This window comes from Narcine bancroftii, chromosome 3, assembly GCF_036971445.1.
Source record: "Narcine bancroftii isolate sNarBan1 chromosome 3, sNarBan1.hap1, whole genome shotgun sequence".
Classification (NCBI taxonomy): Eukaryota; Metazoa; Chordata; class Chondrichthyes; order Torpediniformes; family Narcinidae; genus Narcine; species Narcine bancroftii.
In genome coordinates this window covers 97,249,253-97,275,441 of record NC_091471.1, presented here as the reverse complement: position 1 = coordinate 97,275,441, position 26,189 = coordinate 97,249,253, and the positions used below count along the sequence as shown (strand labels likewise).

General features: G+C 42.5%; 1 protein-coding gene across 1 annotated transcript in view; it reads right to left on the bottom strand.

Annotated features, from left to right (window-relative positions):
• Positions 1-26,189, bottom strand: part of LOC138757379 (zeta-sarcoglycan) — a 596,661-nt gene that overhangs the window by 403,702 nt on the left and 166,770 nt on the right. The window lies entirely within an intron of this gene.

The following is a 26,189-nucleotide window of genomic DNA, read 5'->3' as shown; positions in this document are numbered from 1 at the left end:
CATCAGATGCAAGGATCAACAATGAGATAGAAAACAGACTCGCCAAGGCAAATAGCGCCTTTGGAAGACTACACAAAAAGTCTGGAAAAAGAACCAACTGAAAAACCTCACAAAGATAAGCGTATACAGAGCCGTTGTCATACCCACACTCCTGTTCGGCTCCGAATCATGGGTCCTCTACCGGCACCACCTACGGCTCCTAGAACGCTTCCACCAGCGTTGTCTCCGCTCCATCCTCAACATCCATTGGAGCGCTTTCATCCCTAACGTCGAAGTACTTGAGATGGCAGAGGTCGACAGCATCGAGTCCACGCTGCTGAAGATCCAGCTGCGCTGGATGGGTCACGTCTCCAGAATGGAGGACCATCGCCTTCCCAAGATCGTGTTATATGGCGAGCTCTCCACTGGCCACCGTGACAGAGGTGCACGAAAGAAAAGGTACAAGGACTGCCTAAAGAAATCTCTTGGTGCCTGCCACATTGACCACCGCCAGTGGGCTGATAACGCCTCAAACCGTGCATCTTGGCGCCTCACAGTTTGGCGGGCAGCAACCTCCTTTGAAGAAGACCGCAGAGCCCACCTCACTGACAAAAGGCAAAGGAGGAAAAACCCAACACCCAACCCCAACCAACCAATTTTCCCCTGCAACCGCTGCAACCGTGTCTGCCTGTCCCGCATCGGACTTGTCAGCCACAAACGAGCCTGCAGCTGACGTGGACTTTTTACCCCCTCCATAAATCTTCGTCCGCGAAGCCAAGCCAAAGAAAAGATATTCTTGTAAACTACAGCAAAAACAAATCAAACAAATAATTGTATCACAATCACGTGAAGTGCAAATTATTCAAAGAGAATGTTGCTGTTAATCAGACTACAATTGCACCACTCTTGTGTAATAACATGAATAAACTAAAAAAGTTTTTATTTTGCATAAAATGTGATTTTTTAACATCTTATTTTCATTAAAAACAAATGTTTGTTGGTTGCATAGGAACTCTAGAAGCACTAATACCACATAAACAAGAATTAACTGCTTTTGGATCAGTTACTCAGCAAAGATATGACAGAACCAATCTTCTCACTGCCAGCCCATTACAACAGCACCACAGAGTTATTCTGCTAATTGAAATGAGGATAATAATAGCCAGAAACTAACTATTTTTCTAAAAAAAAAATTAATTATGCCCATTCTTTCAATTAATTTATTTTGAGAAATTAGATTTGATTATAACCAGGATGAAATTTCCTATTCTAATACATTTAATTAAATATGAAATTACATTAGCAAACTCTAAGCATTGATTGATTTGGGTCTTTGTGTATCTCAGTGAAAAGCTTGCCACATCCTTTAAATGTTTCTACTATAAGTGAAGAAAATCTTTGCAGCAGTTGCTTGGAGGGTAGTTTTCAAACAAATTCCATTCCAGTTATCCAGCCCGTCATGAGATTTGCTCTTGGAGTTTGTTACATTTATGCAGCCAGGAGGGAAACCCTGCTAGAAAGTCAATCTAGGCTATTCATGCTCATCTGCCCCAAGTTGTTTCAACATTACCAAAAGACTAAGAATATAATGAGGCCTGGGGATGAAATGATAACTCCGCAATCCTGAAACTCAGTGGTGAAGATCTTCAGTCACAATTCCAAGCTGCATCTTCCCAATCTAGGGAGACCAGGATATCCCATAAAACCACAGAATGCTTGTAATCATAACCATGAACAAGGAAAGAGACTGGTTCTACTGTGGTAATTACAGATGGATCTCCCTGCTGTCTGTCAAAGGGAAGTCATCGCTCAGGTCTTTCTCCATTGTTTCCTCTCAGTGGCAAAGAAAATGCTCCCCGAACCATCATGTAGATTCTGTCTATCCAGAGGCACAATGGACATACTTTTCACCTCACAGAAGTCCAGGGAAATTGCAGGCACCAGCCCCAGCCACAACAGATAATCTTCTTCATTGTCACCAGGGCTTCTGACTCCATGAACTGGGAGGGACTGTGCAAAACACACCACACATTTCAGCTGCCGACAGAAATGATTCCGTCATATGCTTGCTACAATTGGCATGGAAATTCTCATATTCAGAAAATTAGCGAATGTTTGCAGCACAGAAGGAGGCATAATGTCATGGCCAGCTCTTTAGCAGAGCGTATCCTCATTTCCATTCCACAGCCCTTTCTCCGTGCCTCAAAAAGGTTAATTTGTTACAGAATACCTCATGCAGTGATCACTAACATTCACATGATTACAGAGTATGGGATTACAATGAAACAACTAATTAGCACAAAGAGCTGCATGGTAGTACTATTGCGAGGTTCACTCAGGAGCCTGATGACTACAGGGAAGAAGCTGTCTTTAAGCATGTTGCTGCACACTTCCACACACTTAAACCTTCTCCCTGATGGGATGAGGGAGAAGAGAGTATCCCCAGATTGTGATGAGTCCTTCAATTTATTCTTTTTATTGACTTCACTTTATTTATCCAATTCCTTGATGAAGGCCAAAATGAAACATATCTCCAATACCTCTACAGACAGAATACTCCAGATTCGAAAAGCACACTGCATGAAAAGATTTTCCTTCATACCACTCTTAATTCTCTTTCCTTTGTTTTTTATTGCCAGGGACCTCTAGACTACCAAAGGAACATTCTCGCAATAATCACCTGCCAGACCTCTCATCATTTTATGTTTTCAATCACATTTCTCCTCAGTCTTCTTTTCTCCAAAGAAAGCAATCCTGGCCTCTCTCATTTATCCTTGTATCTATTGTCCCTTATCTTAAGAACTGTTCTCGTAAATCTTCCCTGAATCTCAAATGCCAGAATTCAACACTACATTCCAGTTGAGGCCAGACCCATATTTTATATAAGTGCAGCATGACTTCTCAGAATTTATAGATATCATTCATCAATTCACCTGTCAAATACATCATTGAACATTTCTCTGCAAGTTCCTATGTGCAACTTCTCTATTAGTTGCATTAACTAACAAAACAAATTGCACAGAAAAGTTGTATTAAACTGTGACTGCATCAATGTCCTAACATGTTTCTCAATCGTTCCTGCCATAATGTTGCATTTTGACTTCACAGACTTCCTGTGAGTGTGGAGCTCTTCTGCAGAATGAATGGGAAGCTGTTAGGTATTTATTACAATTAAAGTAATCTATTCATAAATTAGATCAGCCATGATCGTATTGAATGGCGGAGCAGGCTCGAAGGGCCATTTTTGGCCTACTCCTGTTCCTACTTCCTATGTTCCTATGTAAATGCTTATGTGCCACACCGAAGGATAGTCAAACCTCAAAAGTTGAGGTAAATGAGAAAATCTGCAAATGTGCTGGAGAAACACAGGCAGTTATGCAGCATTCAAAGAAAGCTTTCTACGGATGCTGTGTGACCTGAGTTTCTCAAACATTTCTGTGCCACAATTTGCCAGATTTGCCACTGTTGGAAGATGCTCAGAAATACTTACTAACTCCAGAAATACAACTCCAAATACGGAGTAGATATTATCATTGATGTACATGAGAGAATGGGCCTTCCACTCAACATCTGCCAGAAAAAGGGCCTCCGGCAACCTGCCCAATAATGCCCTCTGACAATCATTTCTACCCACAGATGCTGCTGCTGGAACTGCTGCAATGGCAGCGATGTTGCTGGTGTGGGCCTGGGAGAGCAGATCAGATTAGATACTATTTATTGTCGTGTAATAAACCAGAATTTTCATGAAAGATTCACCATGAGCATTGCCTGGCACCCCTTACAGTCAGAAAAAGAGAAGCAAAAGAGAGCTTCCTCAGAGTCACTCACTGTCTGTGGATTTCCCACCAGCTTTCCTGCAGCCTTTTCACCCCCACAAAATTCCAGTTTAGCTCAAACCTGAGCACAGATCCACACTTCCAACATGATGAGGAAGCCTTCAGCAACCAGGGCTCTTCAGGATCCCTTCTTGCCCTCAGCACCCTCTCGAATCCCCGTTCCGATTCCTGGTTCTCATGAGTAGATCTCCAGCCGTCCGCAGCCAGGTATGTCCTTTGACCAGAAGTCACCAGCAACCCATGGCCTGTGTGGGATCCTTGCCCGCAAGTCACTAACAATATGCTGCCTGTGTATGTCCTTCAGCCATAATGCTCCTGACTAGTTCATCACTGTGGTCACCATCCTTGGGGTTATCCCTTTGCTTTTCCTACTCAACGAGGCATGTTCTCTCTGTTACTAATGGTTTTCACCTGTCTGCTGCTCGCTGGAGTCTGCAGGATTCTAAATAAAACACTGCTGACTCCTTTAACTTTAGCAGTGCTACCATTTTTTTTTTACACAGTTCTGCTCTGCAGAGTCCTACTGCACACTCCTGAAGCCATTAAAAAGGCTGTTTGTGATAAACCACTGTTATACCGTGATTGGCTGCTATTGACTGGACATGACTCCTGAGACTGATTCTACCCATAGCCCCTTGCAGGCTACCCCTTTTCTTTTGCTCTGATCAGTCAAGGAGGTGGATAGCATTCCAGTCTTTAGCTATTAAAAGCCTGATTGTTTCACTACCCTGTGTTTTATGAATTATTGATGGTATATGAATTTTAATAGCTAAAATTTTCAAAAGGAACATGGAACATTATCTGAAACCAGAGAAACTTGACGTTGACTTCCGTGGAAGGTGTTTTGTTTTTAAATCTTGTAACCACAGAAGTCTATGCCCAAGATGACAGCATCTCTGCTGGGCAGTGTATCACAAAGGATTGCAGGCTCCAAGAATCAGCAGATTAGCACAAGGCAGTAGGATTAGCGAGAGCATTCGCCATTGAGATATTTTATGTACAATTGTGTGACAATAAAGAGAACCTTTGAAAAATTCACAATCACTGCCTGGAAAATATTACTAAAGTTCAGGAACGACTATCTCTCAAAGACATCAATGATAAAATTCACCACTATCTTTAATGCACTAACACAACTTTTGTTTGATTGCAGAAAAGGAGTGTTTGAAAAATAAAACCTCAGACTTCATACAGGACTCCTGGTGTACAGGCAGAAGTGACCTCTGTTCTCTTCCGAGCTTCTGAGATGTGGTCTTCCTACTGAAGGCATCACGAAGCATTGGAAAAACACCACTAATTACATCTCCACAAAATCATCCTGATTCACTTCAGGACAGATGAACTTCTTGCTCTATACTCTTATCAAGCCAGTATCTCCAGTATCGAGGCCAGCTACATTGAACAGGCCAAATCCAAACATCTAAATCAGACATTTTATTCCAAACTTTGTTGTGGGAACTGATTCCCAGTTAGACCCAGAAATGCAACATCATCACTGATACATTGGAAGTATGGATCATACAGAGGTCCTGCATAAGTGATGGAAGGGATAAACTACATCACCTATTCCCTTGGACATACTCTATTTGCGCACGAGTTCCCACAGTGGCTTTATTAGATACATCAATACCCACAAATCAATGTGGGAGTAAATCATCCTTGACCTCAAAGTTCTGTCTGAGTAGATAAGATAATTTTATGTCTGAGCAATGATCAGCTAAATTTAGGAATAATTTCTCAGGTTAACATTCTCATGATGGAATTTCTTGTCTCTGAGTGTCTTCTGACAAGGTTTTGATATTGTTACCAAATCAATTCTTCTCAATATGGTGTTCTCGAGTTATACAGCATTGAAACAGACCCTTTGGTCAACTGCATCCATGCCAGTTATCACGCCTATCTATACTGATCCTACTTGCTTGCATTAATTCATCGTTCTTTTACATCCTGCTCATTCAACCTGTCAAGATGCCTCTTAAATGTTGTTACCATCCTGCTTCTATCACTGGACACCGACTACTCTTTGTGAGAAACATTTACCCCTCTCAGATCTCATTTCAACCTCCTCTCTTTGTGTTATATGGATGATTTTGACCAGTTGTATTGTGCAAAGAAATTGAATCATATAAAAAAAATTGAACTCTCAACAGATAACACCTTTGCCCGTGTAATAAATTAGCATTTCCCAAAGTGACTTTTTACCAGCCTTAACCTCTTTTTAGGCCTGTGTAATTTGAATTAAAACCTAACATCCATATTTCATTTATCATTTACTGAATTTACCAGATTAATAAGGTGAGCTCAACAGAGAACCACAAATACCTCTGCTTAATTATTAGTGTCAGGATGCTAATTCATGGCTAAGTTTTCAGGAGGAGATGGAATATGTTTCTTTTATTTGATCTTTTTTATTTTCTTGAACTGAAAGCTGGCCACAAGAAACTGAGTTTGGTGAATGATGTGAAAACAACCATTTCGAGCTACTGTTGCAGTTACTGTTATGGACATACAAATATTCCTTCATATATAATGGAATAAAGACTTTAAGCCTGGGGAGAATGAAATTACTCATGGGACAGAATGATTTTGACTGGAAAACTTAGTTTGAATGAAATATTATCCATTCTTGTTTATTTTCTACTTTTAATTAAAAATCTACAGCATTTAGCTGTACACAAAGCATGTCCTCCAAGGTTGCCACATATATTATTTGCTGATACAACCACTCCAGGTTCACAACATCTCTCCATTCGACCCAAAACATTCAGTGTGAAATACATTACCTCAATGCTTACCTTCACTCTCTCCACCTTCTGAAATCAACCTGATACTTCCTCTCCTCACTCAAGATGCCCTTGCCTCACACCTATAGCTGAGATAATGCCAACAACAGAGATCACATTGCATCCCTTCTCTGCCCCATCCCACTGATTCTTCCTCATTTTCAATCTTCTTCCATTTAACCCTTCAATCTTATCCCAGAGTCGCTGCAGCTTTAACCCTATTTGCTTCTTCCAGCTGCATCTCCAGTATTTCTCTGAAATGTGTCAGGTCTGAAATGCACCATATAGGACTGGCACCCTCTCTCCTTCACACCACTCACTGGCATTACGGGGACTTGGGGGGGGGGGGGGAGGGTATTCTTAAATAAGAAAATCTGTTCTTTTGGGATTTCCCATTTGCAACACACAGCTGTTTTAGTTAATTCTTTTGTATTGTGAGTAATGTGGAAAAAAGAGAGAGTAGGTGTCTGGTTCAATCTTGTGCACTCAGAACATTACCCAGCAATAAAGATATCTGGACAGCATAAACACATTAGGCTAGTCCCCAAATGAGTGAAATTCCAAAGCTCTGTTTAATTTTCTGTTGCCTGTGAATGTTGTTCAATGTTGGATGGCAACCTCTCTTGATGTAACAAAATAGCCGGTAAATTTTTTAAGTAAATCTTATTACAGGTCGTATCGATTTTGTGCTGAAAATGAAATTGTCGGAGCTGAGTTTAAAATAAACCTTTGAAAAATTGCAGTAATTATTTATTATATTTTAGAAGAGCACAGAAAACAACAGGTTAAAGTGTCAAATGCAAGAGAAGTCAAATAAAACTAAGGGAACTGGCCAAGAGCCAGCAGAAATAAAACCTTTGCTGCATCATCCAAAATAGACAATTCCTTCCGACTGTATAAATCGTTGCACAATCATTCAGTTTACAAAATTATTGATGGTACAAAGTTGATGAACATTCTCCATTGGCTCGTTAATCTGGTATTGGGGAGTCATGTCTTTCAGCAGCTTTGGGCACTCTCCCGAATGGCACCAACCTTAGACTGCAAATAGCAACGTGATGAGAATTTTTCTAAGATCATTGAGAAATCATTCTCTACAGACCAAGCTTGAACATGCTACCACAGAAAAGTATCTTCCAAACCCCATGGAAAATTTTAGAATCCAGAAAGGGACCATTAAAGTATTATACCAACATCTCAATTTCAATATTTACTTTGAACTTCAATAAGTAGAGTGTTTGTTTAAATCTGTGCATACACAATTGATTTATTTTTCTGTCTCGAGCTACTTGTAATACAAACTGTATCTAATGGGGATATGCCAGGCTTTAATTGTGATTAAAAGGGTTGTAAGCATTAGATAATGCCCAGTATTCACTGTTTTTTTCAAAGAAAGCAAGACTGTAACTCCTTTTTCTTTTTGATTTCAGATACTTGTTCAAGAGGCATTGTGATTCCCTTTATGCTGTTTGAGGATGAATCAGTGTATCTTATAGTTATTGAGCAAGGGCATTGCCCTGCTTACAAAGTATGGCTCTTCAGTTCCCAGCTTCCTCTCCATTTGAATTTGCTTCCTGCTTCATCCAGTTGGTAGCATGTAATTAACCTTCATTCAAACATGCTTAACCTCAATGAATTATAATGTTATTATAATTTCAGAAAATAAAAAAAAAGTATTGTAGTTGGACTAGGCACGCTGTGAGCGAAAGAACCATGCAGAGTCCAAAGCGACTTGAACCAACTGAATTTAATAGACCTCTGGGCGTGTTTAAGTCCTTTGGAACCCAATGAAACTTGCAACTCCCGGGACCTTTATGATATCAGTCACTTGCCCTGCACCCGGAGGTCTCACAGTTGGATCTGTTGCGGACTTGCCGTGACTTCGTGAGCTGGTTTGCCTGCTGCGTGGACGAGCCGCCACATGACTTCCGCCCCACCCACCCCCAGAACAGGCATTAGGAGGTGTGAAGTTCACAGCCAACTCCTCTTTAGCCATTTTGGTGGCCAACCTTGTCAGCATGGGGGTGGCACAGGCCCAGGTGCGCTGGCTTGAGGCAGTCAATGGTGAAGGTCTCATCATGGCCACTAACATTGAATATGCACGTGGCTCCATTCTGATGCACCACCTTGTATGAGCGCTGGTATGGTCATTGGAGTGGAGTCTGGTGCATTCCCCTGTGCATTAAGTCATAGTCACAGTCCCTGAGGTCCCTGGGGACAAGGAAGGTGTCAGGCCGTAGCACAAGGTTGGAACAGGAGCTAGTGTGCCTATCTTCTCTTGGAGCCTTGTGAGCACCTCCTTGGGTGTCTCCTCTGTGGCACAGAGGAGGGTGGCATTTGCAAAGGCGTTCTTGGCCTGCTTGAAAGCTACTGCTGACTCCATGTCCCAGGTGATTTCCTTGGCCTTGCTGGACATCAGGCCGAACAGGGGATCGCATGATTTGGACCACTCCATGCTGGTCAATGCAGTTCCCAAGGAAATCAATAGCTGATAGCCTGAACTGGCACTTCACAGAGTTAATGGCCAGGCCATATTCACTCAGGTGGAGGCAGAATTAGGGCAGGTGTAAGTGGCTGGCGATCAGGATATCATCTAACTTGCACCCCACGAAGTCCATAAGCTGCTAGAACGTCTGTGCCGCATTTGTGAGTCCGAAAGGTACCTGCAGGAACTCGAATAGGACGAATGGAGTGATGAGGGCCGTCTTAGGGACATTGCTGGGGTGGACAGGAATCTGGTGATACCTGCAGACTATGTCAACTATGGAGAAGATGTGAGCCCATTGCAAATTGGCCTTAAAGTCTTGAATGTGGGGCATTGGGTAGCAGTCGGCTGTGGCGGCATCATTGAGTCTTTTGCAGTTGCCGCACGTCCTCCATCCTAAAGCCGATAGAGGCACCACGTGCAGCAGAGAGGCCCACAAGCTGTCTGAGCATTGGATGATCCCCATCTCCTCCATTTATCTGAACTCCTCCTTGGCGAGGTAGAATTTGTCAGGCTGCCGATGTAAACGACCAGGTGAAGCGGCTGGAACTGAATGTAGAGTGATGATTCGCATGCTGTATGTGTGAATACTGTTGTTTTTGACAGCGGTGAGCACCAGTCCTGACTTCTCAGCACAGGTGTCATGGCTCAGAGGGGGAAAGACAACAACCTCCACCCGTGTCTACGAGGAACATTCACCCGGAGTGTCAGTTCCATAAGTAAAGGAGTCTATCACGGTGGCCAGCTGCCATAGCCATTATCAACGGCTGGCCCTGACATTTCCTGGTAAAGAACAGCATGGGCAGCAATGGTGGGCTCTTAAACTCCACTTTTGGTGGTAAAAACACCAATAATCCTGTGACAGATTATGTTATATTTTATGTTGTATATAGATATGTTTGAAAGAAGTGTGGGGTATTTAGTTAGATCACACACAGATACAAACACTTCAAAACAGATCTCATTTAAAATGCCAGAGCTCTGCTCAACCCAGACAGTCCAGGCTCCAAGTGCATTTGCAAAAACTTTAAAGAATGCCAATAAGGTCTTCACAAATAAGTGTTAATTGGGCAGGCTGTGGAGTAATAGATTATTGCTTTAGAAAACAACAGACAAACAAACTCAGAAGATTAGGTCTGGAGCTGCAGTCTGTCTTAGTGCAGTTGGCTGTTCTAAGAGGGTCATGTGGTTTTCTCTGAGTGAGAGAGTGAGAATTCAGTTCTATAGTTCAGCAGCAGCAACTGGGACTGGAACATGACACGCTGGCAGGCTTGTGGAAAAATCCCATTTTGAAGATAAGTTGTGAGTTCTTAGTTCAGCCTGGTCAAAGTCCTTGTGGTCCATATAAGAGGAGATGGCTGGTTGCATAATGTTTCACTTGAAATAAGGGAAACAAAAACAAACTCTGTGATGATATGAAAGAAAGAGGTTATCATCTGGAAAACCCTGATGGGGCAGGTTACTTAGGCAAGACACTGAAGTGGCTGATCAGAAGGAATCAATTGTGGGTGTCCAACGAGCAACAAATCTCTCTCTGAAAACTGACAAGAACCTTCCTGAGTGGTAACCATTTACCTTTCAAGCACCAAAGCCTAGTGAAATTCATAAATGTTAAATTCTGTGTACAGTATAAGAATTGCCTGATACAGGTGAACTTGGAGGAATGAGAAGTGAGATAGAACAGTGAATAAAAGAATTTTTCTGAACTTACACACACACATTGCATACATGTGCACTTAGAATTAGAAGGGGGTTAAGTTAGGTTAGTTAAGTTAATTGTAATAAGTTAAAATTTGATCCGGATTTCATGTTTGAAGATAATTAAAAGCAACTTTCGTTTAAGTAACCATTTGTCTTGGTGAATTTCTATTGCTGCTGGGTTTTGGGGTCCTCTGGCCTCATAACAGTCCAAACTGGGGATATTCCATATTGTGGGCATTACTGGCTTTGTTGGTGATGTGGGGAAAGCCTGGGCCTTAGGGCATGACACAGCAACTTGGATGATGGAGGCCCCGCCAAGCTGTTTGGTGTGCCACAGTATATCTGCGCAGGCTGCTTCTTTGCATGGGTCACTGAAATTGTTGTCAGCAATGAAGTGGCAGATATTTTCTGGCATCACTCAATAAAGACTTGTTCAAACAGTAAACATGGCTTATGGCCATGTGCTAGTGCCAGCATCATGTTCATTAAGGCCGATGGTACACGGTCACCTAGGTCGGTCATCGTTGGGTCCAAATGCCGTTTGGACCATTGGGTCACCAATGTAGTTGCACTAGGCATACAGCAAGTGAAAGAACGACAGAGAGTCGGAAGTGAGTTGAACCAGCTGGTTTAATTCCTCAGAATCCGATGATGGTTGTGACTCCTGGGACTTTATGACATCAGCCGCCAGGCTGTGGACTTGCCCTGCACCTGGAGCTCTCATAGTCAGATCTGCCTGCATCTCCGTGAGCCAGTTCCCCTGTTGCATAGATGAGCCACCACATCATATTATCTATATTCATTTAATGCAGAATAATGATTGTCAGCACTGTGAATTCATTGTTGACGTAACTGTATAGCTAAATATTAAAATGTAGCCTTTCAATTATAAAGAATAAAACTTCTTAAATTCCTGGGCGTAAAAACAACCTTTCATTTTATTATATTCTGACTTAGATTTGTGTGTTGAAACTGAAGAGTAATTGTTCTGCAGAGTGCTTTCTTCTAAATCAAATGTGCTCCAGTTGGCAGCTCCCTTGTCTCTGAGCCAGAAAGCTGTCCACACTTAAACATCCACGACAGAAACTGTCATTTCAAAATTAAACTTTATTTACACTAACAAATATATATGAGAGAAAAATATAATGCATGGCCCTTCGCATTCATATTGTCCATCAGTCAATACATTTAAATTATTATTAGTTCTACACATAGTAGGGTTAGGATATCTTAGCAGAAACATTGTTTTTAATATTCAAAAATAGATTTTTTTCATAATAAAAAAATCCATACAAAGGCAAACAGTGCAGTCTTTCCACTTTTATTTAGTGTCATATACTCTTGACATTCATATGGCCATTTAGTCTGTGCATTTTGATTCTGTAAATTGTTTGCGTTGCCACTCATCATTGAACTCAGCACCACTTCAGTTGTAAGAGGGTCTTAGCCCCTCATTTCCCTGTAGCAAAAGAATCCTAGAGGAAGACCTCACTTCAGCTCAGATATTGAAGATGAACACTGCAAAGTAGTGCTGAATGATTCAAGTGTTGCCGCTGCTGGAAGTGTGGACCTGGGAGGAGCAGGGGAGCCAAGACATGTCTTTCAGGGCTCATCCGTGAGGTCTACACCCCTACAAAAATGGCCTATACAGGTTTAAACCATCTGTAGAACATGGCTGGAGAATCTGCGGAGGTCTATAACCGACATGCTCAGCAGCCCAGTCCGCAAGCGAACGGAACACCCTGCAAACTCTGCCAAAAAGGAGAGGCCAGAGAGAAGGCCCTAAAGGGTAGAAGACCACAGCAGTGGATTACTGAAATGATCCGTTGCTTCTTACCAGGATGTGGGCTATTGGTTTGTGGGAACCAGGTATTGAGACCAGGATTCATGAGGGCGCTGATGGTGAGCAGGGCTCCCAAATGACTTCAAGCATTGACAGTTTCCTGTTGGTTTCAGGGGTTTGCAATATTTATGGGCAAACAAAAGTAAACTGATTTTGTTTATTTATGTATTGACAATAAATGAATTTTTCATCTTGAAAGAGTGAGACATTTTTAGATGGCCATCCAAGAGATGTGACATTAAATTGAAGGCTTGTCTATTCTCTTAGCTTGTAATAAATTTTATTGAGGTACTTAAAACAGAAGATGAATTATTCCTGTTCAGATAACATTCCCAATGTTGATTATCAGATTATTTATAGATATTGTTTTTGGAAATTTGCTCTGTGATGATTGATGATTAGATTCCCTACATCAGAATTGTGAAGAAAACACCTGGACTTTCCAAGTTTAACAAGATTTGACATGTCATTTAACATTCAGTCAAACTTCTATGTGAGGCCCTACCTCAAGGAGGCAACCAACTTCACCCTGGTCACAATCTCTTCCACTGTTACCTCAGGCTGAAAGTCCAGAAATCTGATAAACCAGCACCTCGAGAACCAAGAATTTTGGTGAATATGTACATTGCACAGCATACATGTCAATAAATTGTGAAGAGTTAATTGGTATTTTGAAATGTCCTAAAGTCAAGAATAGAGCTTTGAAAATACAAGTTATTTGTTAATTTATCAGCATCAGATTGAGACAGAAAAAAAATTAAGTTTTACTCTAATTATCACAACCTTCAGGATATCCCTGTGTGCAACTGGTGGTTTTTTTAAAAAGTACCGGGTGAAGCTAAGCTTTTATATTCCTCATGATGTAGCCTGTTAACCCTCAGATCCTCACTTTGTTCACCCTTGTCTGACAATGGTCAGATAGGAAGAGGCTCAAATCACATCGTGCAACTCTCCTGGCTTGTCAATACAGTAACATTGTCAGTTCTGAGGCCCCAAGTTAAAGTTAAATTGTTTGCTTGAGATTCATTGGACCTTTCTTTCCTGGCCCCCTCATCACTCAGGACTCCCTTCATCACTCTGGCCAGCAGAATTCCTCCTCTTCCTCATCACTGGATGCAAGTGGCCAGAAAGATGCAGAAACAGGGAATTTACAATTGCAATATCACTCAACAGTAGCAGGAGAAGAGGAAGGAAGGGGTGAGAGCAGATCAAAGCTGTAGACTGAACTTTGGCTTGAACCAGCAACAAACACTATCTTAACAACAGCAGGAAGGGGGCCAGGGCATGATGTCACGTTTATTATCTCTTTTATCTATCTTGGCATATTGTGGCAATTTAATGCATACTATTGTAGTTGGTGCCTCTTACATTTCGCTGCAGTAAGTAAGAATTTCAATGCATCTGTACAATAAACTCTCATTCCTCAATATGCCATTCTTGTGCTTTGCTCTGCTCACAGTTTGGCAAATTTGAAGATGCTTTTTAATCCTTTTTCCCTCTTCCTATGCACCATATTAAGATGAATGACTTGGCTAAGGCTTGATGGTTTGTTAAAATAATATGGTGGTCATACTTATCAGATTATGGTACATACAGTAGATCTTCTCTCCCAAACCTGATCAATCTCTGCTGCTCCTACTTCTGCACTGAATGGTACAGGTCATAATTTTATTGTAAAGCTGTTCCACATACACAGCAAATGAATATTCAAAGTAATATTGCAAACAAGCATCTTCTCAAGACACAAATTAATGTTGAAATTTTGGGATCTCAGTGCAGAAACAAACCTTAAGACATAGAGCTAGAGGCAATTTAATTTGGAGCAGATCTAGCTGAATGAAATTCTGGTTATATTGTTCTTAATTTTTTTTGTTTCAATTTATTTACAACAGTTAAGGATTTTCTCATAAAAAGATACAATTGTGAGCATAAAAACATAAGAAATAGGAGCAGGAGTTCACCATCTGGCCTGTCGAACCTGCTCCGCCATTCAATAAGATCATGGCTGATCTGATCATTAACTCAACTCCATGAACCTACCTTTTCCTTTTTTAAGTAAAAATCTATCTAACTGAATCTTAAGTATGTTTAATGAAGTAGCCTCAACTGCTTCCCTGGGCAGGGAATTCCACAGATTCACTACTCTCTGGGCCAAACAGTTTTTCCTCATCTCCGTCTTAAATCTACTCCCCTGAATCTTGAAGCTGTGTCCCCTAGTTCTGGTCTCACCTACCAGTGAAAACAATTTTCCTGCCTCTATCCTGTCTATCCCTTTCATAATTTTATATGTTTCTATAAGATCTCCTCTCATTCTTCTGAATTCAAGTGAGTTTAATCCCAGGCAATTTAGTCTCTCCTCATAGGTCATCCCCCTTATCTCCGGGATCAACCTGGTGAACCTCTTCTGGACTTCCTCCAAGACCAGAACTGCATGCAGTACTCTAGGTGCAGCTTCACCAGTACCTTGTACAGTTGCAGCATGACCTCCCTGCTATTGAATTCAATTCCTCTAACGATGAAGGCCAACATTTTGTTTGGCTTCTTAATAACCTGCTGTACCTACAACCCAACTTTTGCAATTCATGCACAACCACTTCCAAGTCCTTCTGCATGACAGCATGCTGCAGGTTTGCACCATTTAAATAATTAGCTGCTCTTCTAGTTTTCCTACCAAAATAGATGACCTTGCATTTACTAACATTGTACTCCATCTGCCAGACATTTTCCCACTCACCTAACTTAACTATATCCTTCTGCAGCCTTTCCACATCCTCTGCACAATTTGCTTTTCCGCTCAATTTAGTATCATCCACAAACTTGGCGACACTACCCTCTTCCAAGTCATCAATGTAAATGGTGAACAGCTGCGGGACCAGGACCCACCCCTGCAACCCCCCACTTACCACTGTCTCCCAGTCAGAAGAACATCTATTTATCTCGACTCTCTGCCTTCTAACAGTTACCTCAATCCATGCCAATACACTTCCCTTGACTCCATTCAACTGTAACTTATTGATAAGTCTCTTAAGCTGCACTTTATCAAATGCCTTCTGGAAATCCAAATATACAACATCAACCTGTTCCCCTCTATCTACCGCATTATATCCTCAAAGAACTCCAACAAGTTTGTCAAACAACCTGCCCTTTCTCTCTCCATGCTGCATCTACCTGATGGAATCACTTCATTCTAAATGTCTCTCTATTTCATCCTTAATGACAACTTCAAGCATTTTCCCGAGTACAGGCGTTAAGCTAACTGGCCAACAGTTACCTGTCTTCTTCCTACATGCCGTTTTTAAAAAGTAGCCTGACATTTGCTGTCTTCCAATCTGCTTGTACCTGCCCAGAATTTTGGTAAATAACTATCAGCGCATCGACTATAACTCCTGCCATTTCCTTCAGTACCCTGGGATGCATCTTATCAGGACCAGGGGATTTGTTTGTTTCCAGTTCCATTAGTTTGCTTATCACTATTTCTTTTGCAACAATTATTTTATTGAGGCCCTCACCTCCCTTTGCATCTCTATAACCATTCTTTGGCATTCTGGATGTGTCTTCCACTATGAAGACTGACACAAAATATTTGGTCAATTCTTCGGCTATTTCCACATTACTCAATATCAACCTCCCTCTCTCATCTACCAAGGGACTTATTTTGACTCTAGTCACCCTATTCTGTTTTATGCTTTAATTTTATTTTGATATCGTTCCATAAAGAAATTCTCCAATGAATATTCTTCACTTTTTTTGATGTCCCTAATAATTCATGCATGCCAAGAAATTCAGCTAAAAGGTAAAACTCCTTTCGGTACCTGGAAGTCTATTTCAAGGATAATCAGTCTGAAGTATGATAGCCTTTCCTATTTCTCAACTATTGTGCTGGGACCAGTATTTCCTCAAATAGTTGCAAAATCAACACGAGCAAAACAATTCCCAGTTCTCCTGAAGTGCACGATCATCTCCTTCATCTTGTCCACATTGAGACTCAGCTTGCTATTCTCGTGCCATAATCACAACATTTTCCGCCTCTTCTCTCTAATATGACTCATCGCTGTTTCTGATGAGGCCATTTACTGTTGGGCTATCTGCAAACTTGATGACACTGTTGGAGCTGGATTTGGCGATGTAGTCATGGGTTAGTAGCATGAGGTGCACAAGTGCTTACCGTTACAGTGCTCCACATTCTTCTCCTGACTCAGACAGTTACATCATTCTTGAATAAACAACTTGTATCTATACTGGTGCAAATTTTCCCCATACCAGTGATCCCACAGATTTCATTATAATGATAAGTCAGTGCCATTATCCAAGCAAAATTCAAATAAAAGTTTTACAATGAACAAAGATAAAAGAAGTTAATCTTTGTTGCTTCTGACGTCAATGTCTGAAATATCATCACCATGTAGTTAGCTGGATGAGAGTGAGTGAACAGACTGGAGACACAGACTGTGAGCTCTGAAGTTACAGCAAGAATGTTTATATAAACTTTGCACACTTGTCTTTCAGTTGTGCGGTTGGACCTGCCGCTAGCGTCACACTGACGCAAGCACACACGCCAAATTCCGTCATGAAGCAGAAGAGATGGGAACGCATCACTATCACTGCCGCAACTGCCCTGCTGACCACATATAACAAGTGGGGCCAGTTTGATTTATGTGTTGCCACATAACCCCTCCCCAGAACCGGCACTGGTGGTGACTTGGCATGTGAGAGGCCTGCCTCTGCTTGGTGGCCGCTGCACAGGGACCGGCTGCGACAGGTCCAGATGTGCTCTCTTCAGACAGTTCACCCTGAAAATCTTCGTCCTGTTGCTAACCTGCAAAGTGAAAGTTGAGGTGGTGCAGTGGAGTACTTTGTAGGGTTCTTCGTAGGGACATTAGAGAGGTGCTCTGTGGCCACACCTGTGCACAAACACAAAATTTCAAGACATCTGTGGGTAGATGAGTTGGGGGACTGTCGTGTCTGGATGGGGCTGGGGTGGGGTCCAGGGTACTCAGTTTCTGACGGAGACACTGCAAGTTCACACAGGGGTCCTGGGGCTGTTGTGAGGACTGGGGTAAGAACTGACCCTGCATTGAGAGGATCTCACTCTAGAGCAGTTCAGTGGTGGAGGCCCATAGGTCCTCTTTGGGGCATGCAGATGCCCAGGAGGACCCAGGGCAGCTCGCCTACCCAGTTTGGACCATCGAAGCATGCCATCAGGGAAGCCTTGAGGTGGCGATGGAACCACTCGACCAGACCATTGGATTGGGGGTGGTATGCCATGGTGTGGTGTTGGTCAGTGCCCAGGAGTTTGGCCAGGTTGGACTACAGGTAGGATATAAATTGGGCCCCATGGTCCATGGTGATGTGTGATGGAATGCAAAAATGGGGAAACGGGGAATCCAGGAAGAGATGAATACACTGGCGTAGGTGCCTGTGGCTATATCAGGAAGGGGAACTGCCTCTGGCCACCTAGTGTACTTGTCCACCATGGTGAGGAGGTATCACTGCCCCCTAGAGATGGGGAGGGGCCCAACGATGTCCTCATGGACATGCTAGAAACGACAGGTAGTGGGTTTGAAATCCTGAACTGGCGGCTGGGTGTGAGTTTGGACCTTTACCAGTGGGCAGTCGGGTCATGCACATGCCCACTCTGTGACATATTTGCATAATTCATGCCAGATGAACCTGATGGAGATCATGTGGACTGTGGTGCAGATGGAGGAGTGAGACAAAAACTATGTATTAGGTGGAACACCTCCTTTCCCCATTTCTCTGTAACCACTGGCAGAGGGATCTCAGTGGAGACATCACAGATAGTGGTCCACTAGCTGAAGGCCAGTAAGTGTTGTGTGAAAACATGCTGTGTCTGGGTCCATCTTCTGTGCATGGGCCAACTCCTAGTAGTCTACACTCTGCATCAAGGGGCAGATGACCGGCCTGGGAGAGCGTCCGCGGCAAAGTTGTCTTTGCCCAAAAGATGGCATATGTCGGTGGTGAATTTGAAGATACATGACAGGTGTCACTGCTGAAGGGCCGACCAGGGGTCAGAGACTTTGCTGAAGGTGAAGGTCAGCAGCTGTGGTCAGTGAAGACCGTGAAGTTTCTGCCCTAGAGGAAATAATGGAAATGGCGAATGGCCAGGTACAGAGCCAGCAGTTTCCTGTCAAAGGTGCTGTACTTGCACTCAGGTGAGCGCAAATGGCAACTAAAAAAGGCAAGTGGCTTCCAAGTATTGTTTATGAACTGCTGGAGGACTGCTCCTATTGCAGTTGCAGACACATCGACTGTAAGGGCAGTTGGGGCATCCATCTGTGGGTGTATGAGCATGGTCAAGCTAGTGAGGGCAACTTTTGTCCTTTCAAAAGCCACTGTAGCCTTGGTGGTCCAATTGAGTTCTTTTGTGCAGGTGGAGATGAGGTCAAAGAGGGGTTCCATAATAGCAGTGAGCTGGGAAGTAAACTTGTTGTAGAAATGGACTATTCCTACAAATTTCTGCAGGCTTTTAAGTGTTGTAGGCTGTGGAAACTGGCAAATGGCATCTACCTTGTCTGGGAGGGACATTGCGCTGTCCTTGGTCATATGGTGGCCCAAGAAATCTACCTGTTGGTAGCTGAATTCACATTTAGCCGGGTTCATGATGAGGCTAAACTGTAGAAGGCAGGTAAATAGTTGGTGGAGGTGGACAATGTGTTCCTTGGGCGTGGCACTTGCCACAAGAATGTTGTATAGGTAAATGAAGAGGTAGGGCATGTCATGCCCTATGGCATCCATTAATTGCTGGAACATTTAGGCTGTGTGCTTCAGGCCATAGAAATTCGAAAAGGCCAAAAGGGGTAATAATGACCGTTTTTGTATGTCATCTGGGTGGACTGGTATTTGATGGTCGCCCCTAATGAGGTCGACGTTGAAGAAAATACAGGTGCCATTGAGGTTGGCCATGAAGTTCTGTGTGTGTGGGACTGCTTACTAGTCAGGGATGGTGGCATCATTTAATCTCCTGTAGTCGCTGCAGGGCCTCCAGCTGCCATTGGCCTTTGGTACCATGTGTAGTGTTGAGGACCATGGATTATCTGACCTGCGGACAATGCCAAATTCTTCCATATGAGCAAAGTCCTCCTTGGCAAGTTTGAGCTTATCGGGTGGCAGCCGGTAGGCCTGAGAGCAAATGGGTGATCCCTTGGTCAAAATGTGGTGCTGCACTCCATGGGGTAGCTGAGTGGTTGAAAACTGTGGCTAGAAACTCGGTGAGGAGGTATGAGAAGTGGTTTGTAGCTGTCTCCACTGTGGTGAGATGAATGGCTTTCTTGTTCGAAGTTCCCAGTTTAAAATATTTCCACGTGGACCAGCGTCCAGAGAAGGTTTTCTCCCAGCAGGGGCTTGTCGACTGCGGCCAAGGTGAAATGGCACTGGAAATCTGTATCTCCAAAACGCAGGGGAATGCATTTGTCCCCAAAGGTGGAGATGGCGGATTTGCTGGCTGCTTTAAGGGTGGGGCTGTACGGTCTTTTGCGCATCTCAGGAGGAGTTGGTGGAATGATGCTGATCTCAGCTCCTCTGTCAACAAGGAAACTGCAGCCCAGGATGCTTTCTTGCACATGGAGTAGGCTGTTCTTTTGACCAGCTGCGGGCACTAACGGTGGCTGGCCCACTCGTTTCCCAAAAATAAGCAGGGTTGATGGCATTTTCAAGCCTCTGCTCCCCAGCACTGGTGATAGAAACACAGATGCTGCTCTGTGGGGTTCTGAATCTGCCAGGAGGGGTGTCTCTCTGCCGGCGGGCTCGGTTTATGGGGCAATTACTGCAGCAGTTTGATTAGTTGGTGAATGGCCTCTGGGTTTTCACATTTTCATGTCGTAGAGGATGTCAGCCCTGGGTGTTAACTTCCGAGGATCGCTGAAATTGACGCAAGCGAGCAGGAGGCGTATATCCTAGGGCATTTGCTTCAGGAAGGGCTGTTCGAACGTAAGGCAGGGCTTATGTCCTTCTGCCAATGTGAGCATCTCATCCATCAAGATGGACAGCATGCGGTCCCCTCAATCATCGAGCTGCAAGAGTCTGACTGCCCTATTGTGACATGAGAAACTGAAGGTGGTTATGAGGAGTTTTTTAAGGCTAGGTATTTACCCTCCTCCAGTGGCACTTGGATGAGGTCATCTACGCGGGAAGTGGTCTCTGGGTCGAGGGAACTGATGATGTAGAAATACCTGGTGGAGTCCAAGGAGATTTGCCTGATTTAGAACTGGGGCCTTGCCTGGCTGAACCAGGTGCGGGTTGGTTGGTCCAAAATGTGGGTAGCTTGAGCTGACTACTCCAGGATCCATGTGGTAAGAACCTTCAGAACGTGGAGACTTGTCGGGGTCAACAAATGTGGCGTGCTGGATGCAAGCGAGTGAACAGACTGCAGACATAGACTGTGAGCTCTGAGGTCGCAGCAGGAATGTTTATTTAAACTTCATGTACTTGCTTTTCAGCTGTCTATGCGGACCCCACATAGGCCCTGCCGCTTGCGTCAAGCTTCTGTCATGGAGTGGAAGAGATGGGAATGAATCGCCATCTCTGCCGTGACAGCCCCGCCGATCGCGCGTAACAAGCGGGTCCGGTTGGTTGCGACAGATTTGTGCATCACCTCAACCAATGAATTATCCTCATCTCTGCCACATTCCAATTGTGTAAAAAAAATTGTTTATAATTTTGCTGCACACAGCGATCTCAGCAGTGCTACCCCATGATCTTTACTTCAGCATTTTCCAGTCGCGTTTGGTGAAAGTGAAGATAAGACTTATTTGTGTTTCATTGCAGAATGTGCAAGTGTCTCTACCTGCATCGGTCTGAATACGGGCTTTGTGCTTGTTGTTATCACCGCTGAGTTGCAAAATGGCAACAAAAAAAAATCATAGGGCATTAGACTACCTCTTGGAATTCAAACACGTTTGAAACATAGTCCCACGACGATCAGATTTCATGGTGCAAATGTGTACTATTTGGACCTTGAACCTAATGCTGACCTGAATGTCACTTTACTGTGATGCAGCTTGTTTCAATAAATCAGACCTTTATACTTTTCATGGCGCAATTACAATAAAAGCACAGCAACTCCAAGCTGCAGTGTGCAGTATAACATCTGCCAGCAAGCATTCACATTAAGTCCCATAATAATCTGAAATTTGAAAAGTTTTAATGGGAAAAATCATGAGAAAACAAGTAAACCTTATTGCTAAGATGGAAGATTTAGTCCACGTTTACATTTGAAGACCTGCCAAATGCTTGGGTAAGCGTTTCAGGTATAAGTCACCTGACTTTTAAGTGACATATCCCCTTCAAAATATCTCTAATCTTAAACTGAGCTTATCTGTTACTTAATAACAAATTAATTCAGAACAAAATTAGATTGCAGCACAAGTGCAAGAACTCATTGAGGTTATTACCTCTTCCTCTATTGGGCATGTTATGGATTGTGAGGACAATTCAGCTGTAAGCACATGGATATGGATGCCTGCAGTGCACGTCTGCAAAATAAATTAGCCGCTTATCAGAGCACAACACTGTACTCAATCTCCTTACTCTAAAAATATCTCGTGCTAGGCACTTCGCCAAGAATATTTCATAACTGCAACTTTCAGTTCAAAAATTAGGTTAGCATAAATTTCTAATCAATTAGAAATTATCAAAATGCATATGTATGGAGGATGATTTTGATGTTCACCACATCTAATGTGTGAAGAGTTGTACTTCATTTGTGAAATAAAGAAAAGTTTCTTTATTTCTTTATTAAAGAGATATTTTCAGAGTTTATCTGTAAATGTAGATCTACTGCACTGGGGCAGATCTTCTGCTTACATCCATTTAATTTGTACAACAAAAATGGGTGAGCAGCAGGTGGACGTTTGGAAATGCAACAGTGCTTCAGCATGCCTTCGATTTTTTTTGAATGAACCAGTACCATTTACAAAAAAACTCAGTGCAATTGAGGGGGGGGGGGAGGTGGGGTGGAGGGGGGGCAAGGGGGTTGTGAAATGAGCTGCTGGATTGCTCTTCTGCAATGATCCTCCCTTATAAGAACATAGAAACATCAGAAATAAAACTAGGAACAACCTGTTCAGCTAATTTATCATTTAAGAGATTATTTAACATATTAGCGACATTTTGGTTTTCAGGAAGGGCTCAGGCCAGAATGTTTGGTAATATATCTTCACCTCGTATGGACACTGCGACACCTGCTGAGTTCCTCCAGCATTTCTGGGGTTTTACTGCAATCACAGCATGTGCGTATTTCATGTTTCACCTCATCCTTAAATCCACTCTGTAAGAATCTTTTCCTTTTGCTGCAATGAGATTACAATGATCTTCCTCAAAGCAATTGTAGAAATATCCAACAACATTTCTCCCACGAATAACATACTTCTGAAAAGGTTTGAAGATCTTTGAGGAAACTCACCATGAAATTCTAACAGAAACTCAGCAACTCCAGAAAAGTCCACGGCAGGAGTTGCTGTGCACAGCACTGTAAATAAACACAAGTTCATCAAATGACAACTTTTGAAACAGTGGTCCTTCTGGCAGCATGACATCTGTTCCCCTTTGAAAAAATGCAAACAAAATACAGATGGCAAGATGTCCTAATATTTATGAGATCATCAAAGAGGGACCATGCAATGAAATGAAAAACAAAAAACCTTTAACTAGAAAGCGTGTTTAACATTTTTAGGAAACTATTCGCCATTTTTTTTTCTTCTTTCCTGCCAGTCAAAACCTCCCAGGTCACTTCCCAATATAAAGTCCTGTAGTCGACAATTCAAATCGAAGTGGTTAAGTAGACCATACCATTAATGGTGTGTGGGTTAAAATATTTTCATGTGGTAATTAGTGAAATAGGTAGTCATGCCAACTAGACAACTGAGAATTGACAACCAGATTTTTTTTCAGGTTCCAACCTATGTGATCCAGGGAGTGGTAGAAAATTTTCCAGACGAACCCAAGATTATTTTTTACGTCCATCTAAACTGATATTATTTGTTAATTATTTGAGAAGCACAATAATCAAGTAAAAAGTATATTCTCAGCAATTGTTTGGCAACCTTATTCTATGAAGATTAAATCAGGTTTAAAACCATTTATAGTTTTCACCATATGATGTCATATGCAAAGGATGAGATTAGCTATTCCCAGTGATTTAAATAGATGCAAACAATTAAAAAATTACTTTTTGAAGAAACCTGACTTAGATAATCTATAGTAAGTGACAATAGACAATAGGTGCAGGAGAAGTCCAATCAGTCCTTCGAGCTGGCACTGCCATTCACTGTGATCATGGCTGATCATCGGCAATCAGTACCCTGTTCCTGCCTTTTCCCCATATCCCTTGACTCCACTACCTTTAAGAGCTCTATCTAATTCTTTCTTGAAAGCATCTGAAGAATTGGCCTCCACTGCCTTCTGAGGCAGAGCATACCATAGATCCACAGCTCTCTGGGTGAAAACATTTTTCCTCATCTCAGTTCTAAATGGCTGATCCCTTATTCTTAAACTGTGGCCTCTGGTTCAAGACTTCTCCAACATCAAGAATATGTTTCTTGCCTCTAGTATGTCCATTCCCTTAATAATCTTATAGGTTTCAATCAGATCCCCTCTCATTCTTCAAAATTCCAGTTGCTCCAATCTTTCAACATAGACAGTCTTGCCATCCCGGGAATTAAACTTGTGAACCTATGCAGCATTTCCTCAATAGCAAAAATGACCTTCCTCATACTTGGAGACCAAAACTGCACACAATACTTCAGGTTTGGTCTCATCAGGGTCCGGTACAACTGCAGAAGTTCCTCTCAGCTCCTATACTCAACTCCCCTTGTTATGAAGGCCAATGTGCCATTAGCTTTCTTCACTGCCTGCTGTACCAGCAAGCTTACGTTCAGTGACTGATGAACAAGGACATTTAGGTCTCGTTGTACTTCCCTTTTTCCTAAGTGACACCATTTAGATAGTAATCTGCCTTCCTGTTCTTGCCACCAAACTGATAACCTCACATTTATACACATTAAACTGCATCTGCCCAGTCACCCAACCTGTCCAAGTCACCCTGCATTCTCGTAACATCCTCATCACATTTCACACTGCTACCCAGCTTTGTGTCATCTGCAAATTTACTAATGTTACTTTTAATCCCTTCATCTAAATCATTCATATATATTGTAAATAGCTGCGATCCCAGCACTGAGCCTTGCAGTACCCCACCTAGTCATTGCCTGCCATTCTGAAAGGGACCCATTAATCCCTACTCTTTGTTTCCTGTCTGCCAACCAATATTCCATCCATGTCAGTAACCTACCCTTATTACTATGTGCTCCAATTTTGCCCACTGATCTCCTATATGGGACCTTATCAAATGTTTTCTGAAATTCCAAGTACAATACATCCACTGGCTTTCCCTTATCCATTTTCATAGTTACATCCTCAAAAAATTCCATGATTTTACCTTCATAAATCCATGCTGACTCAGACAAATCCTGTTACTGCTCTCCAAATATGCTGCTATTTCATCTTTTATAATTGACTCCAGCATCTTCCCCACCACTGATGCCAGGCTAACCAGTCTACAATTCCCTGTTATCTCTCCCTCCTTTCTTAAAAAGTGGGATAACATTAGCTACCTTCGAATTCACAGGAACTGATCCTGAATCTATAGATCATTTGAAAATGATTACCAATGTTCATGATTTCTAGAGCCACCTCCTTATGTATCGTAGGACGCAGTCCATTAGGCTCTGGGGATTTATCAACCTTCAATCCCATCAGTCAACCCAATACCATTTTCTGCCTAATATGAATTACCTTCCATTCCTCTGTTACCCTTGGTCCTCTGTCCACTATTACATCTAACATTACATAAATAACATAACAATTACAGCACAGAAACAGGCCATTAGGCCCTTCTAGTCCACACTGAACCAAACACCCCTTTCTAGTCCCACCTCCCTGCACAATGCCCATAACCCTCCATCTTCTTCTCATCCATATACCTGTCCAACCTTTTCTTAAATAATACAATTGACTCCGCCGCCACTATTTCTCCCGGAAGATCATTCCACACGGCTACCACTCTCTGAGTAAAGAAGTTCCCCCTCATGTTACCTCTAAACCTCTGCCCCTTAATTCTTAACTCATGTCCTCTTGTTTTAATCTTTCCTCCTCTTAACAGAAATAGTCTATCCACATCCACTCTGTCTATCCCTTTCATAATCTTAAATACTTCTCTCAAATCCCCTCTCAACCTTCTACGCTCCAAAGAATAAAGACCTAATCTGTCCAATCTCTCCCTATACTCTAGATGCTTAAACCCAGGTAACATTCTGGTAAACCTTCTCTGCACTCTCTCCACTCTGTTTATATCCTTCCTATAATTAGGCGACCAGACTGCACACAGAACTCCAAATTAGGCCGCACCAACGTCTTATACAATCTCAACATCACCTCCCAACTCCTATATTCCATGCAATGATTGATAAAGGCCAGCATACTAAAAGCCTTCTTCACCACCCTATTCACGTGAGTTTCTACCTTCAGCGAACGATGTACCATTACTC